Below are 14765 nucleotides of genomic sequence, written 5' to 3' on the forward strand. Positions count from 1 at the left end.
GCCATGGGCTGAACTCGATCCTGGGCCACTAGGGTAAGGACTCAGCCTTGCTGGTAAATGCTCAACCCAGTAAACTACTAAGGCACCCCCAGTTTTCCTATTTTTGACTGTTGAGATTATGACTAACCGCTCAAAAGGACACGTGTAAATCTTGACCCCAGTAAAGTTTTAATCTGTTTTGTGATTTATCCCGGTGACAACATACACAATGTTTGAAGCAGAACCAGATTAATGAGGTTGTGGCCTTGTGTGAAAAGGTAATGCAGATTAAGTTTTTTTGTGTTTGCATTATAGTGCAAAAGCCTATTCATAATATCTTAGAATAAACGACAGCATGTTCGCATTAACACCGCTGGCTTAAGTTAAATTTTCCTAAGAACCCTCCCTTTAAAGGAATACGCCACCGTTTTTTGAAATGGGGTATTCATCGTCTCTCCGAGGTGGGCAAACGCATACGTCTTAGTGCATGCGCCGCCGCTAGCTTAGCTTAGCATAGTGAATGGAATCCTTTGTTGCCGGATAGCATGCCATGAGTAAAAGAGCGCCAACAAACAAACAAAAACGTATTACTTTTTGTGGCCTGCGTATTCACAACAAGTACAAATAGCTAGCAATGCAGATTAAGACTAGGCGATTTCCCAGGCAGATATTGATTTGGGACTATATTGGGGTGAAGCACTGCTACTTGGGCGTAGAGATATCACGCAACACCTGAAACCCCCCAACTTCCGTCAACATCGCTCAAAAATGTCACTTTTTTAATAACATGTTATTAACTCTTGGTTTGGATATCAGGACAACATGACCAACATTGCCCTCTAGCGGCGTGCAGTCGTATTTCGGCAGGCAGTCTGTTTTCGGCGCAACACTGGCGTGAATAGTAGTTGGCAAATTTTTTCCAACAGTAGACAATAGTGAATTGATTGTTGAGTTTGAGAAGTTACAGCTACAGTTACAGCAAACATGGTCATTTGCTGCATAGCAAAAGGTTGTGAGAACAAGCAAAGGACATACACGAATGTCATGTTTCACAGAATCCCATCTAATGTGGTACGGAGAAATCAATGGCTAGCTGCTCTGGACATCTCTACTTCAACACCTCAAGACAAAATTAACCAGTATCGTGTTTGCGAAGAGCATTTTTCACCGGAGGACTACGTTGAAAAATTGCAACATATCTTTGTCGCATATGCGACCAGAAAGACGGTACTACGTCTGAAGGATACGGCCGTCCCATCCATTTTCAAAGCACAGGCAGAACAAAGTGCACCTGTAAGTTGTGTTTTATTATACTCTTCCTTACGTGAATCTGTGTCTTTATTCAGATGTAAGATAGAAAACAAACTTTTGTCTTTTTCTTACCGCATCCTGTTTTTATGTCACTTTCTGAGCATATTCATGTCAGTCATTTCACTGTAGAGCTGCCTACCTCTTGCCTAATGATGTCTGAGCTCCGTTTAGTTTTAACAGCTTCATGGATGCTCCAGAAATCTAACCAAACAACACCTTCTATCATACTGACACTCTTTAGTTTCTTAGTTTAGACTTTTAGTTTTGTACTTATTTAACTTCACTGTGGACAGTGTGGAGGCATGCGTGAATGCATGTATGTTAAGCCCCCCCTCCAGAGAATGTGGAAAAGGTTGTGATTTGTTTTGGTGTAAGTTTTTGGAGAGGAGCAGGATCTGGGTAGCTCTATAGTTGAGGGGCCATCTGGGGTTGTGATCAGAATCAATCAGTGTGATTGGAAACTATGGGAATATTAGTGATGGCATTGTTAGACTTTAAATGACAAAGATGTGAAACTGCTCTTGGATTTGCGAGGACTGTGGATTGTCTGAAAAAACAAAGATGACTCCAGTGCATGTTTTAGCCCATTTATTACATATTTTACAATTACAACTAGGGCTGGGCAATATATTTATATTATATCAATATCGTGATATGAGACTGTGAAGTGTTATCTGTCCCTGGTTTTAATGGCTGGATTACAGTAAAGTGATGTAGTTTTTTTGAACTTACCAGACAGTTCTGGCTTTTCTATTATTTGCCTTTACCCACTTAGTTATTATATACACATTGATGATGATTATTTATCAAAAATCTCATTGTGTAAATATTTGTTTGTAAGCACCAATTGTCAACCCTATAATATCGCCGCAATATCGATATTGAGGTATTTGGTCAACAATATCGTGATATTAGATTTTTTACATATCGCCCAGCTCTAATTGCAACCAACCATTTTGCAAATCACTCTGATGTGTTTCATAGTTTTTAATGTATTTTTTCCTACTTTCCAGGCAGTAATCGGTTTCCATGTTTTGCCAAATGGGACGAAAATCAACCACAGACTCTTGGAACTTGTTTGAGATGTAGACTACGGTATAAACCATCACAGTGAGCATTCAATCTGCCATTCATTTTTTTTTTATTATCATTATAGCAGACTTTTCAAATCAATCTGGACTTTAAACTGTTTAGTCTGCCTCCATAATGATGCTTTAACAAAAAGCAATTATTATACTACAGTAATGGAACTTTAAGCTGCATTATTGAATGTAATTTTCACTGTGATGGAATATGTAGCAAGTTTCAAGAGTCTGGTAATTGGTTTTAACAATGCATGGAAATGAATAGAAGTCAGAAGGAAAAATGAATAAAGAAATCTAAAACTTCTAAGCATTCATTCAGAAGTCGTCAGTAGTAAGGAACAATATGTAGGATTTGTAGTTGAGACAAAGCTTGTAAAACAGTGGTATGGTCCTTTTAAGAGAAATGTGAACAAGCTGGTTTATGACGTATGAAGAGACCAACAGTTTGCCTTGATTCTCCTTGTTTGCTGATAGTTTTAACACTGGTTTGCTAACTACTTTGCCAATCCCCTTCACTTCAAGATTCTTCTATCTCGCCTCTAGAATACACACCTTTTACTTACACAAATATTTGGCTCTGAATGTTCCTGCAGGTAGACGTGCACCTACGGTATGTGTGAGAAAGCATGGTCTCCATGTTGTTTGCAGCCAGTCACTGCTTTACCCTGAGGCTGTGACTCTGTCCTAAATAAAAATGTCTACATATATTTCCACGCTGGTTTCTCTGCCTGTATTCTTTCATCATGTGGGAAATCTTTAATCCAGGTGCTCAAAACATGTAGAAAAAGAAGTGTGCCTCTAACGGAGGACAGTGTTCATTATCACGTGTGGATATCACAACATACTATAACAGGTGCATCCCTATAAACATAGTAAGAGAAAATAAAAGATCTAAAACAAGCACTGCAATAGTCAAGAAACGTAAATAAAATAGAAAGATTTGCAATAAAAATATAAAATGGTTAGAATATACAGTATCTGTTTTTAAATTGAAAGAGCTGTACCGCTTTTGTGCAGGAATGTACAAGGTATTGACTAAAGAATTCACAGAAGTTAGACAATCATGGAGTTTGGTGTAGTCACGACTTTACAGCAAGACAGAAAATATGTCTTAAAAGGTTTTCTTTAGTTTTTTTTTTTTACTTTTATGCACATTGTTTCTTTTTCTTCTATTCTTGTTCTCTTAACCATGAACTTATCTCTTCATCACAAGTAAACGTTCTGTGATCCTGGTAAAAGCTGTCAAAACAACTTTTACAATAACAATAAAAACAACTTGGTACATCAGATAAAAAAAATAAAAAAAAATCCAACATAAATAAGTACATACTGTACATCGTCATCGTCCCTGGCCTTCCTTTCTTATTTTTTTATCCTCCTTACGTAGGCTATCTGGACGTGGACTGTTAATATTTTCTCATTAAATTGTTTATTGTTGTTATTTCAGCTTTGTTTTCATCCTGACAGTATTCTAGTGAGCAGTACATGAAACAATGCCACTGAGCTGAAGAGTCCAGACATCAGTCCAATCTAGAGTTTGAGACACGACTTGGTAACTGCAGTATCCAGATGTGGATAGACAGGCAACGCTGCCTCTACTACTGTCGACCCATTTGCCTTTTTTTCCTTTTGATTTAATCTTGGGAAAATCCCAGTCACATCCTCTGTTAGTTAAACTGATGAATGGACAACTCCTAGAGGATAGTAGGGCTGTGTATTGGCAAGAATCTGGCGATACGATACGTATCACGATACATGGGTCACGATTCAATATATTGCAATATATTTCGATACTGTGCGTAAGGCGATACATTGGGATTTTTTAAAAGTATAATTTTAGAAAAACTAATATTTAAAAAAAAAAAAGACACAATGTGCATAACATTCAAAGAAGTTTACTTTAGGTAAACAATTCAGTACACAGAAAATCAAACTGCCAGTTTGGGATTGTGGTGCACAGGTTCTTAGTGAGCTAATATTTATATGCTAAAGTAGGCCAAAGTTCAGCCATAGCTACACTGTTAGCTTCTAGCAAAAAGTCAGGCACTGCTAGGCACGGCTAGACACTGCTAGGCACTATTAGGCACTGCTAGGCACTGTTAGGCACTGTTAGGCACTGTTATGCAAGGACACTAGTGGTGCGTCTCAGCATAGCCATCTAGCGGTAGGGGGTTTAAACACAACATAAACGTGAACCACTGTCTTACATTAATATTTTTGAATGTTCAAATCAAAAATTGCCTTTTTCAAAATCAATACAGTATTGCAAAATAAAATATCGGGATACTCAAGTGTATCGATTTTTTGGATGTGTTATGAGACAAGATGCCCGTGGGCACAGACATGTACTGTAAGACCCTCCACCCTGTCTACATAGAAACCCAAACTCAAAAAGTCTCCCATTCTCTCTCATTTTGCGTCGTTTTTATCTCTTTGCGTGTCTGTCTATCAATTTTGGGTGTCTGTGGTAATTTTGTGTCTCCTTGTAGTCATTTTGCATCTCTGCGATTGTTTTGCATCATCGTATTGTGTCTCTTTGTAGTCATTTTGCATCATTTGTAGTCACTTTTTGTATGTTTGTGGTCAGTTGGTATCTCTTTGTGATTTTTTTTTTTTTTTTTTATCAACATTTTGTGAGTCAGAGCCCCTGACCCCCTGGGCCTGTGCCTGGTAGGCACATTCAATAATCCATCCAAGGTGTGTGTGTTGAGATGTATGCCGTTGATTTGAAAAAAAATATTCTCAACGGAGTGAATAGCGTTGTGGCTAATTTGCACAGTTGTTTTATCTCAAGCTAATGTTTCTTATTTAATGTGTTTTATTGTGACGTTTGATTTTGATGCAGCAAGTCCCTTAACCCAAGATCCATTTTATTCCTATGGGAGATAATGAACATATCCTTAACCTTAATCCACTACACTATGTTGTAAAAGACATTATGTTGCCTTGCAGTGTTATGGGTTCAAGACTGCCTCTCCTTCTTCTACACTCCACTCTTCATGTTCAGTGTTTTGTTATGTCAAAACAATCTTATACAAAATGCATTCAGTAGCTGTTCTGGTGCTTTTGAGGTATCACGCGATCGTTGCATTGCTGTGGATCAGTTTCTAAATGGACCTTGCAGTGATAGTTCTTTAACTGTTGTTTTGAGGGTCAAGAATGAAGATCGGCTTTCAAAATCAACATGGATGAGAGGTCCTTGAAGTGATTTATGTTTCAAATTTTAACATCTGCAATTCCATGACAACTCTGACATGACAGAAAAGATAGAACTTACTAGATGGAGATTTGTTTCATCAACCAGTTTAGTTTAGTTGCACACTAGACTGCTACTGAAAAAAAGGAAAAATACAAACTCTGTGGTTGGTGAGGTCATAAAAACCCTCGAGGCTTTTTAACACGTTTCATCTCCCTCGGAAACCAGAAACCAGATGACAACATGCTGCAAAAAACAAAAGGACTTTATTAACAAGTATTATCAGCAACATGTTCTTTAAGTGTCAAAAAAGTGTTCATTATGCAAGCAGAAAGGCGCCTGCCAGTGTTGAATCTGTATATATAATAAGATTATTGTTTATTATTATAGAGGCATTAATATGTATGCAGCATTAATGATAGCTGATTACAATGCATTATATATTAACAGATCATATATTGTATGTAAAATCATAAAGGGACACTCCGCATTGTAAAGATAGCTTAGATGTTTTTTTTGGAGACTAAATACTGTATTTTATCAGAAAGCCTATATTGTTACAAACTAGAAAGACATGGGAATTTACCAGCCTCTAACAAAAATATATTATTGCGTTGAATTATTGGAAATGCATGATCCAATGTTTTGAGATCTTGACCCACACTGGGACCCAAAAGTGAAAATACCTCCAGCTCGAGAGAACCCCAACTTTATGAAAGTGCACCACTAAATCGCTGGAATATCCTTTTTAAGTAGCTTCCAGAACGTGATTAAATGTACTTAGTTACTTTCCCCCACTGCAAAAGTGTAGTTATTGTAAGATAAGAACTTTTACAAATTACTGTGCAGCAGTTGCAGTACAAAGTAGAAAAGAGTGCAAATAAAAAAGTATATAGCCTATAAACTAACAATTATCGATGAAGTACAATTCCAAAATATAGCCTACACAATGTCAAAAATATAACAGGATTTATGCACAGTGGCTGTGTTCATGTCATAGGCTATCTGCCACCAGTCACCTACATTGAGAGTAAATGTATAAAGGTAGGCTACAATAAAGAGGCTGCTAACTGGATTGAAATTTAATGTAGCCTATTGATTGTTTTGCAGCCCTGAAATGGAAACTAAATAAAGTCAGCAAACACCTCTCTCTCTCTCTCTCTCTCTCTCACACACACACACACACACACACACACACACACACACACACACACACACACACACACACACACTGTAGTTTCATAAAGGCTATAGCCTACTGGTGGTTATGTAGGCTACAGGATCGGTCTGCATCTGGATCCACGGTCACAGTTTTAATATGTTTCAGCAGAATTTGCGTGTGCCTGAACCATAGACTGTAAAAAAAAAAAAAAAAAAAAGGTCTGAACATGGAGATCTCCGAGATGGAAATCTCCGACATTTTGCACAAGATCTGGCAACCCGACGGTTTGCTTTATCAGACTGGTGTAGAAATAATCGTTTAATCTGGTGCGTTTGGGGATATGTGTAGGGTCTCGAGATGGGAATAAACCCTGAAGGTAATCCGATCTGCACGTTTCTGTGATGTTGGTCACGGACTTGAACGCACCTGATCCGCCATATTAAAAACGTGATCATGACTTCATTCGACTTTTTGCCTCCCTGCTACAAAAAATCATCAGATTAGGCCTACCTCATAGTTTGTCTAATGACTGATAATTGGTCTGTTGGCTCAGTTTATGATCTGATCGCTCTTGCACGTATTTTATTGTGACGTCCTCTTATCATACAGGGACATCTATGTTGCTTTTCTCACACTGTTCTGGGTGTATTAGTTATTTGCTGGGCTGTTTTGGTTTCCCTTGCATGTTTGGATGAAATGACGTGAGGAAACCCGATGTTGCACCGGCAGAACTGAGCATGAACTCTCTCAACCTGGATCCTCCCTCCTGATTGGACCCGAGCTGTGTCTACTTCAATGGAGCTTGTTTTAAAAGCCTTTCATTATCAAAGTATGTCATTTGCCAGCTGATCTGGAGTCAGTTTATACGGGAGACATGATATGTATCGATAAGGTTAAATCATCTTAATGGAGCAATTAAATTGCCAACCATGCAACCTCCTGATTGCTGCTCGCGCGCTTGCGCGACGAAAAAAGAACTAAAGAAATACGAATGGATGCCGTCAGAGAGTCTAATAAATGAGTGAGGTCTCACTCTGCCTCTACTTCAGGTCACAATAAACGTCATATAGAGGCTATACATACATATATTAAAGAAGACTTAAAGGACCAGACCAGTGTTTTTGGTAGTTAACTGTATATAAGTGCAGTGGTGGAAGAAGTATTCAGATATTTTACTTACATAAAAGCATAAAAGTACCAGCAATAAAATATACTTTAAGTACCAAAAGTAAAAGTATTTCTTTTGCAGAAGGTTTTCAGAATGCTCTTGGCACATTTTTATTATTGGATTATACTTATTGATGCATTAATGTGTTCATTACTTTAATGTTGCAGCTGGTAAATGTAGAGCTATTTTTTTATTAGAAATTTGTAACTAAAGCTGTCAGATAAGTCGAGTAAAAAGTAGGTCTACAATTTTGCATCTGAAATGTAGTGGAGTTCAAGTATAAAGAAGCATAAAATGGAAATACTTAAGTAGAGTGCAAGTAGGCTACCACTAAAAGTACAGTGCTTGAGTAAATGTACTTCATAACTTCAGATAGCATTTGTCATGTATTTCCTTTCCTTGCTTTTCTGCACAGTAGAAAAAACAATTGGCAGATTTTTTCAAACGTCATTACAGTAAACAAGAACATTTTCATATTTTTTAAGTGGTGATGCAGTTTGAATGCAGATTGCTTTAAAAAAATCTGGCATTTGGTCATGAGGCTTCTGGGTATTATTCTATGCTTATGCAGAACCTGGGGGATGGAGCCTGGACAGCCTTCAAGAAGACATGGGAAAGGGATCTGAGTATTACACTGGATGATGAGGAGTGGGACAGAATCTGTAATATTAAAACTATGTTACGCGATGTGAGGGTGCGGCGCCTCATCCCAAGATTATGCATTTTGAGATTGAGATGGATCAATCCTAAACGGGATGGATAAGCACATAAGAAGTTGGGTCCAAACTAGTTTAATGATAACCAGACAGATTATTATAAGAGGATGGAGGATTGCATGGGTGCAGTCAATTCAAGAGTGGGCTTGAGAGATGGCTAGGGTGGCGGTGTTTGAAAAGATGTCATATAAAAAAATTTTTCCAGATTGGATGTCTACACTAAGAAATGGGGAAGGTACTTCAGCTTTCTGGAGGGCTCCTAAGAAGCTTTGTGCTGGGGAGAGACGTGTATGATGGGCTTATGGTGTTGTCATTTATGCATAGGCCTACATGTTCATTTGGTTTATAGTGTGTCTATTTTGTTATTATGCTGTTGTGTGGTCTTGAATGTTGTAGCTATGTGTCATCTTTTCTTGAATTTGTCTGGGTGTTTTGTGATGAAAATGTTAATCATAAAAAAAATATGGCATTTGATTTTAATATTGTGCCAGCCAGGACTACTAAAAAATGCATTACAAAATCAGAATCACTACAGCACACTTAAGCAAACCTTTGTTTTCAGTTTGTGTTCTTGTGTTGTTTAGGAAAAAGGTGGAGGTTTATGGCAACAGTTCCTGACAGCTGCTCACAAGCATATTGTTCACTCAACTTCTTCTACAAGTTAAGTTTAAATGCAGCTTTAGCTGAGTGAGCTCCTTCTACCCAAACATGTAGCCTATATAAACGTGTCTGCTACCCACATCACATTCACAACAAGCACAACAATATATAAAATCTAATAGGAGCACAGCATATAAAAGGGTAGGCTATATCATTTTACATAGCCTACATGAAGGCCTACATGCATAGCTGTGATCCATTATTGCAGTAGCCTAGTTCCTAATCTTTTTTTGGCATACAATGTCAACTTCTACCTACCCTCTATCTCTGGTTGCATGTTGGCAGCTGTGACCAGCACAACCATGGAGTGATTTTTCATGCTTTATTAAAAAATGTTAGAGTCCGGAATATAAATGGCCCACAAGGATCAGTCTGAAAATATAGCCTATCTAACTTTAGCTAGCAGAAATATATCCCCTCCCCCCCGTTTTCTCCTGTAATCATCTCGCCACCTCTCAGATTTATCAAGGAACCCCAATAAAGTGGTTATCTTGGCCTACTGTTTATCATAGTTAATAAGTAGCCTAGTTTAGAAACCTACATAACAAACTTTCCCTGCTAGATTAAAAAAAAAACATCCTGAATGTTCAAAATGGCTGCTGTGCACAAAAAAGGTCTGTTGAGATCATGGATGTATTAAGAGAACGGTTGAGATCATAATACTTAGCTGATCAAATAGTCAACTAATAATTATCCAAAACAAAACCTACTCAGATGTGTGTGTGTATATAATGCAGCAAGACCAATCAATTGCAATCTATGTCTTCACAATACTAAAATATAAAGGTAAAGCCAACCGGCGTGGTACGTCAAGTGAACCGCCACCCGCACGTAGTGAGTCATCTTCTCAATACACGATCTTTGGACGGAAAGTGGAAAGTTCTACGTTCTGCGCAAGCGCTCCCCAGGATTAATGTCAAGGCACAAAAGTGGCGCTACACCGTTTCGAGCTCTACTCCGGTAAGCGAATTTCACAGACGTTTTTTTATATTCCAGTTTTACGCCTAATTAGTCAAAGTTTCGGGAACTTGCGCGGGCTGTTACGCCGGTGTCCAGGGACTCCCCCAGGAGTCACGCTGGGGCGAAAAGACACATGTAGTGAACAATAAACAGTCAATTTTAACAGATTTTCTCCCCTGATCTGTGTGTGCTGTGGCTGCTGCCGCCTCTAGTCTCCAGTATTGTTCAGTTGGCTCCCTAATGGCGGACGGCAGGCAGTGCTGTTTTCCGCTGGGGGAGGAAGAGGACGGGGCCATTATTCTATGTGGTTGTTAAATTATTGGGTTTATACCCGGCTTTGGGTCACGGTAACTCTCGAGGGACTCCTGTAAACACGGTGTGGAAATATCTTTGCGCCTCGTTGTTTACCACCGCATGACACAGATGAAGACCGTTCATACTAACCATAGGGCGCCCCTGGCGGTGGCCGGGGATATCTGCCACTGATTGCGCCAGGTCGGGCTCTGTGCGGGGTAACTTTCCAATTAAAACCCCAGCGTCACAGGTATCATAAAAATCGGGCTTTTTATTCGGTTTCCCGGTCTGCTTTGGTGGCACTGGCATGTGCACGACTAGAAAAAATAAACTGGATGAGATGGGGGGGGGGGGTGTATTAAAACCACACGCTGCCAGCCGTGAAGATTTGAGTGTCAGACAGTGTGTCTCGTTCACTATTAAGCGCTATTTAATGCGAATAAGTTGTGGTCATTTTTAGTGCTATTTATAACAATGGCGCAGTCAGTCTGTGCCTGCTCTCCTCCCCTCTATCCGCCGCTAATCCAATGGCTGTTTGCGCCAGGAAGGGCAGGGGTGGGAACGGAACACCCTGAACCACGTTTTCTTCTGGATCCCAACTTGGAAGCCAACCTACCACCCTCATTTACCTGGGTTATTTATGGAAGAGCTGCGCAGCTCAGGTAGTTGTGTTTTTGTTCTTGGTTAAAGTTTGGGACCTGCTTCCCATAGTTTGTTAAATATCACTGCTGAAAAAAAAGAGAGACGGGGAAAAGAAGGGGAAGCTCGGATCAGGTCGTGTGATAGTCACCGCGGTAACCGGGTGCCTGGACCGGATTTGGTGCTGTGGTGGTCCTCGTCATGGAGCTGAGCTCCTAGCCAGTGTTAATAACCAAGGGCACGGCCAGGGGGACTTCAGCGGCCCCTGGAAGCTTGGTACAGGCTGTCCTTCAGTGCTGATTTTCTAACATTTCAAAGGAGAGCTCATCAACTGTGTGGAGCTCAGAATAGCCAGGGTTTAGTTATGCATTCAGCTGCCAGGTAACCGGAATTGACTGTATTGTAGCCCATCAGCTGGCTTGGGGGATGTTCTGGTGGCTGCGCATTACGCATCACTTCTCAGTGACATAAGCCTTATATAATAATCTCAGTCGTTTTATTTGAATATAGTATTAGTCGGTTGTCTTCTGCGCAACTGGCGCAAACAGCTCTATGCCTCCACCTTGTGACCTGCTGGGGAAAAAATCATTTGATGATCAACTTGCGCAAACTGACAGTGTTGGAAATATAGAGGAGCACATATGTAAGGTGATGATGTGGCCGGGGTTGTTCTGGCGCAGATTTTAACTGCTTGTCTGCTGAGTGTTTTGTTGCAAGGAGGGAGTCTCTTTCCCCCCCCCCCTCCCCATCCCACCTCTCTCTGTCCACCTGGTGTTGACGTTAGGAGCAAGGTTGCATGTCAGAGCTCATTAATGCAGGACCCTCGTTTCCCTCGCATCCACGTGAATGCAGGCTGGCTCATAGCTCTGCATTGCAGTCTGAACTGAGGCTAGACCAGGCTATTTTTCCCCCCTCAGAGCACTACTGAGTTGCTTTGCACATAGATTCCCTCTGTTGGTGTAATATCAGAGCTGTGATGCATTTACTTTGCAGCTCAGCTTGGCTTCTGGGTGGTGTTGCACATATAGAAGGGTGCCTTTGGGCCCTCTGTCAATATTTTGACACCAGGTAACCCCACACACATGGTCTCTAGACATAGGGTTAGGTTATATCTTCTAAAATATAAGTTTGAGTTGGATTACACAGTCACTATTTGGAATCCCATCTTATTTTTGAACAGTCAATAACAACTTATTGATCTTAAATGTGATGCTGTTTTGACTTCCTGTCACATGGTCATCGTGACCAACTCTTCCTGTTCAAGCTTCAGTGTTTTAGATATATCTTAACAATCATCAAACATACTGTATGATTGTCTGGTGCTGTGTAATGTATGCAGTTTCACAAAAGCTATTGACATTTCTCCCCTACATTTTCGGAACAAAACCTACACATGAAACAATGATTTTACTTTGATAGAAAAAAGCAAATATACAAAACATGTTAGCATATTGACATCTTTCAAACATTTATTTTAGCTTCTTTAATTACATCAAAACATCAAATATGTAAAAGCTGGAACAAAAATAGGAAGTGATAGATTTGCAGTCCAGACGAAGCTAGTAAATTGTTAGTATTAGTTAACCACGTTTAAGGTAGCCCAATACCCATATCTTTTAACTGTCATTTAGAGGACAGTTTCTTCAGTAGTGATGCAGCCTCAGTTAAAAAAATTCTGAATTGCACTTTTGTTGGATTTTGTATGTATGATCCTGGTCCAAGTGTCTTATTGTTGTTACATGGAAGTTTAAAGGTGCAATATGTAATACTGACAGCTAGTGTTTAAAATAGTTCCTGCAGTACAAATTCAAAATACTGGAGAGAGTCGTCTAGGAACCGCTAAAACAACAACCTAGCCGTTCTCTCCACTCGACGGACAGACACACTTCCTCGGCTCAGAATTACGGTGAGAACTGCTAAAAATAACACTACCTTGCTGTCCTCTACAGCAAGGTAGAGGACAGTCGCTGAACACACTGCAAACACACGGTCCTCTCTTCCCGATTTACAGCCCCCCCCTCTCTTGGCTTCAAATAACTCACCGTTGTTGGTTACGGCCGCTGAACAGGCTACACGTTGCTAAACAGCCGTGGCCCGCTTGCCTGGTCCTCCGGTAACGTTGGCTAGCAGTTAGCAAGGCGGCGTTAGCCAGGACCAGTCGGGATCACTTTACTGGCTGTGTCTCAATTGATTTTGTCGGTTAAGTAACTCGGGTACTCTAGCTATATAGCTAATGGAATGTGAGTACACAAATGTTGAAATTACATAAAATGCCCGTCCCTTGTAGCCGTGATAAATTAGCATGAAGCTATGCTTACCTGTTAAGGAGGAAATTAGTCAACTTGGCGTCCTTCTGGGCTCTAAGCTGTCTCCATCTTTCAAATACATCTCCAATATTTACCAGGGGTTTGTTACGTCTGTGGTCACGCAACTGTTAGAAACATGCTGTTTTCTTTTTAGGTCCGGTAGAATCTATCTCCGTTGATCCCGTTTGTTTGTTTGCTGCTTCCATGGCTGTACTAACGTTACAGCTGTAGCGCGCTGGGTTTACGTGTTTACAGGTATATCTGGCAACCCGGCCTGGCTGTCAAAGTGGGCAGTTGATAACAACCATAGACAGTATATAAGATAACAAAACACAATACAGACATTCCATCAAATACTGACATTAGCGGCGTTGTCAGAAAAGATAGTATTTCAACTTAGCATGTTTCCTTAATATCTGATTACTCATTGGGATCCTTTTTGGATTTATTACAGTAAATATATTACATATTGGACCTTTAACCTGCAACAGAAACATCTGATAATAGGTCTACAACACAATAGCCCTGCTGTAAATACCAGTGTTTAATGTTTTAATGGTCTAGTTTGTAGCGTTGCTGAGCAAACCTCTCCTTACATGTCTTTCAGTCAGTGTAATCACTGCATTTAATACGTTTGTTTTACTGTTTTGCATATATGTGTTGGCTGGAATTGTTTTAGTAGTGCTTGGTATGTAACATATAAATACTTTTTTGATACTGACTGAAGTATGTCCGTAACACTGATTATAGGAAATGGTTATGTATCAAAAGCTTTTTTTTTTGTCATATTTGTATTGTTTGTACATTTTAGACAGATTTTTATTGAGACAAAGTTCTTGTACATTTGAGGTCTTTGAGGTATTTGTATTTTTGTCCACCTCCTTTTTGATTGCCAAGTAGCTTTCTTGGCATAAGTGTCAAGTAAATTACGGTCAAAATGTCAACCGCCAATAGCAAATAAACTCCGTATTTTTTGAAAGTAGGAGATAAACAAAGATGTCACAGGAACTGCTTTTTATACTTTAAGCAAACTGGTGGAAATTAATCGCAGATCTCATTTATATGTGGCTTAACACAGCTGTTAGTTGTGAGGAATCATCTCCGACAGTCATAGAAAGATGTCTTCCAGTTTGTTCATTAAGCCCTATCAGGAGGAGGAGGAGGTCCAGGTCATCTGGGTAAAGGATGGACTTCCTACCATACTAAAATGTAGTAAAGTCTCAACTCGGTCATGAAGCTAATGTGGGAAAAGTGAAAAGTTGTAAAATATGACAAAAACCTAAATATGC

General features: G+C 39.7%; 1 protein-coding gene across 2 annotated transcripts in view; it reads left to right on the forward strand.

Annotated features, from left to right (window-relative positions):
• Nucleotides 1–10132: 10132 nt before the first annotated feature.
• Nucleotides 10133–14765, forward strand: part of zmym2 (zinc finger, MYM-type 2) — a 34646-nt gene continuing 30013 nt past the window's right edge. The window contains exon 1 of one of the 2 annotated variants that reach the window (XM_039818026.1): nucleotides 10133–10237. The gene's annotated coding sequence lies outside the window, so the exon portion shown is untranslated. Of the gene's footprint in view, nucleotides 10238–11098; nucleotides 11194–14765 lie in introns of those variants that run through there. The other variant, XM_039818027.1, reaches the window with a different exon arrangement.

Source organism: Perca fluviatilis, chromosome 12 (assembly GCF_010015445.1).
Source record: "Perca fluviatilis chromosome 12, GENO_Pfluv_1.0, whole genome shotgun sequence".
In the NCBI taxonomy this organism is placed as follows: Eukaryota; Metazoa; Chordata; class Actinopteri; order Perciformes; family Percidae; genus Perca; species Perca fluviatilis.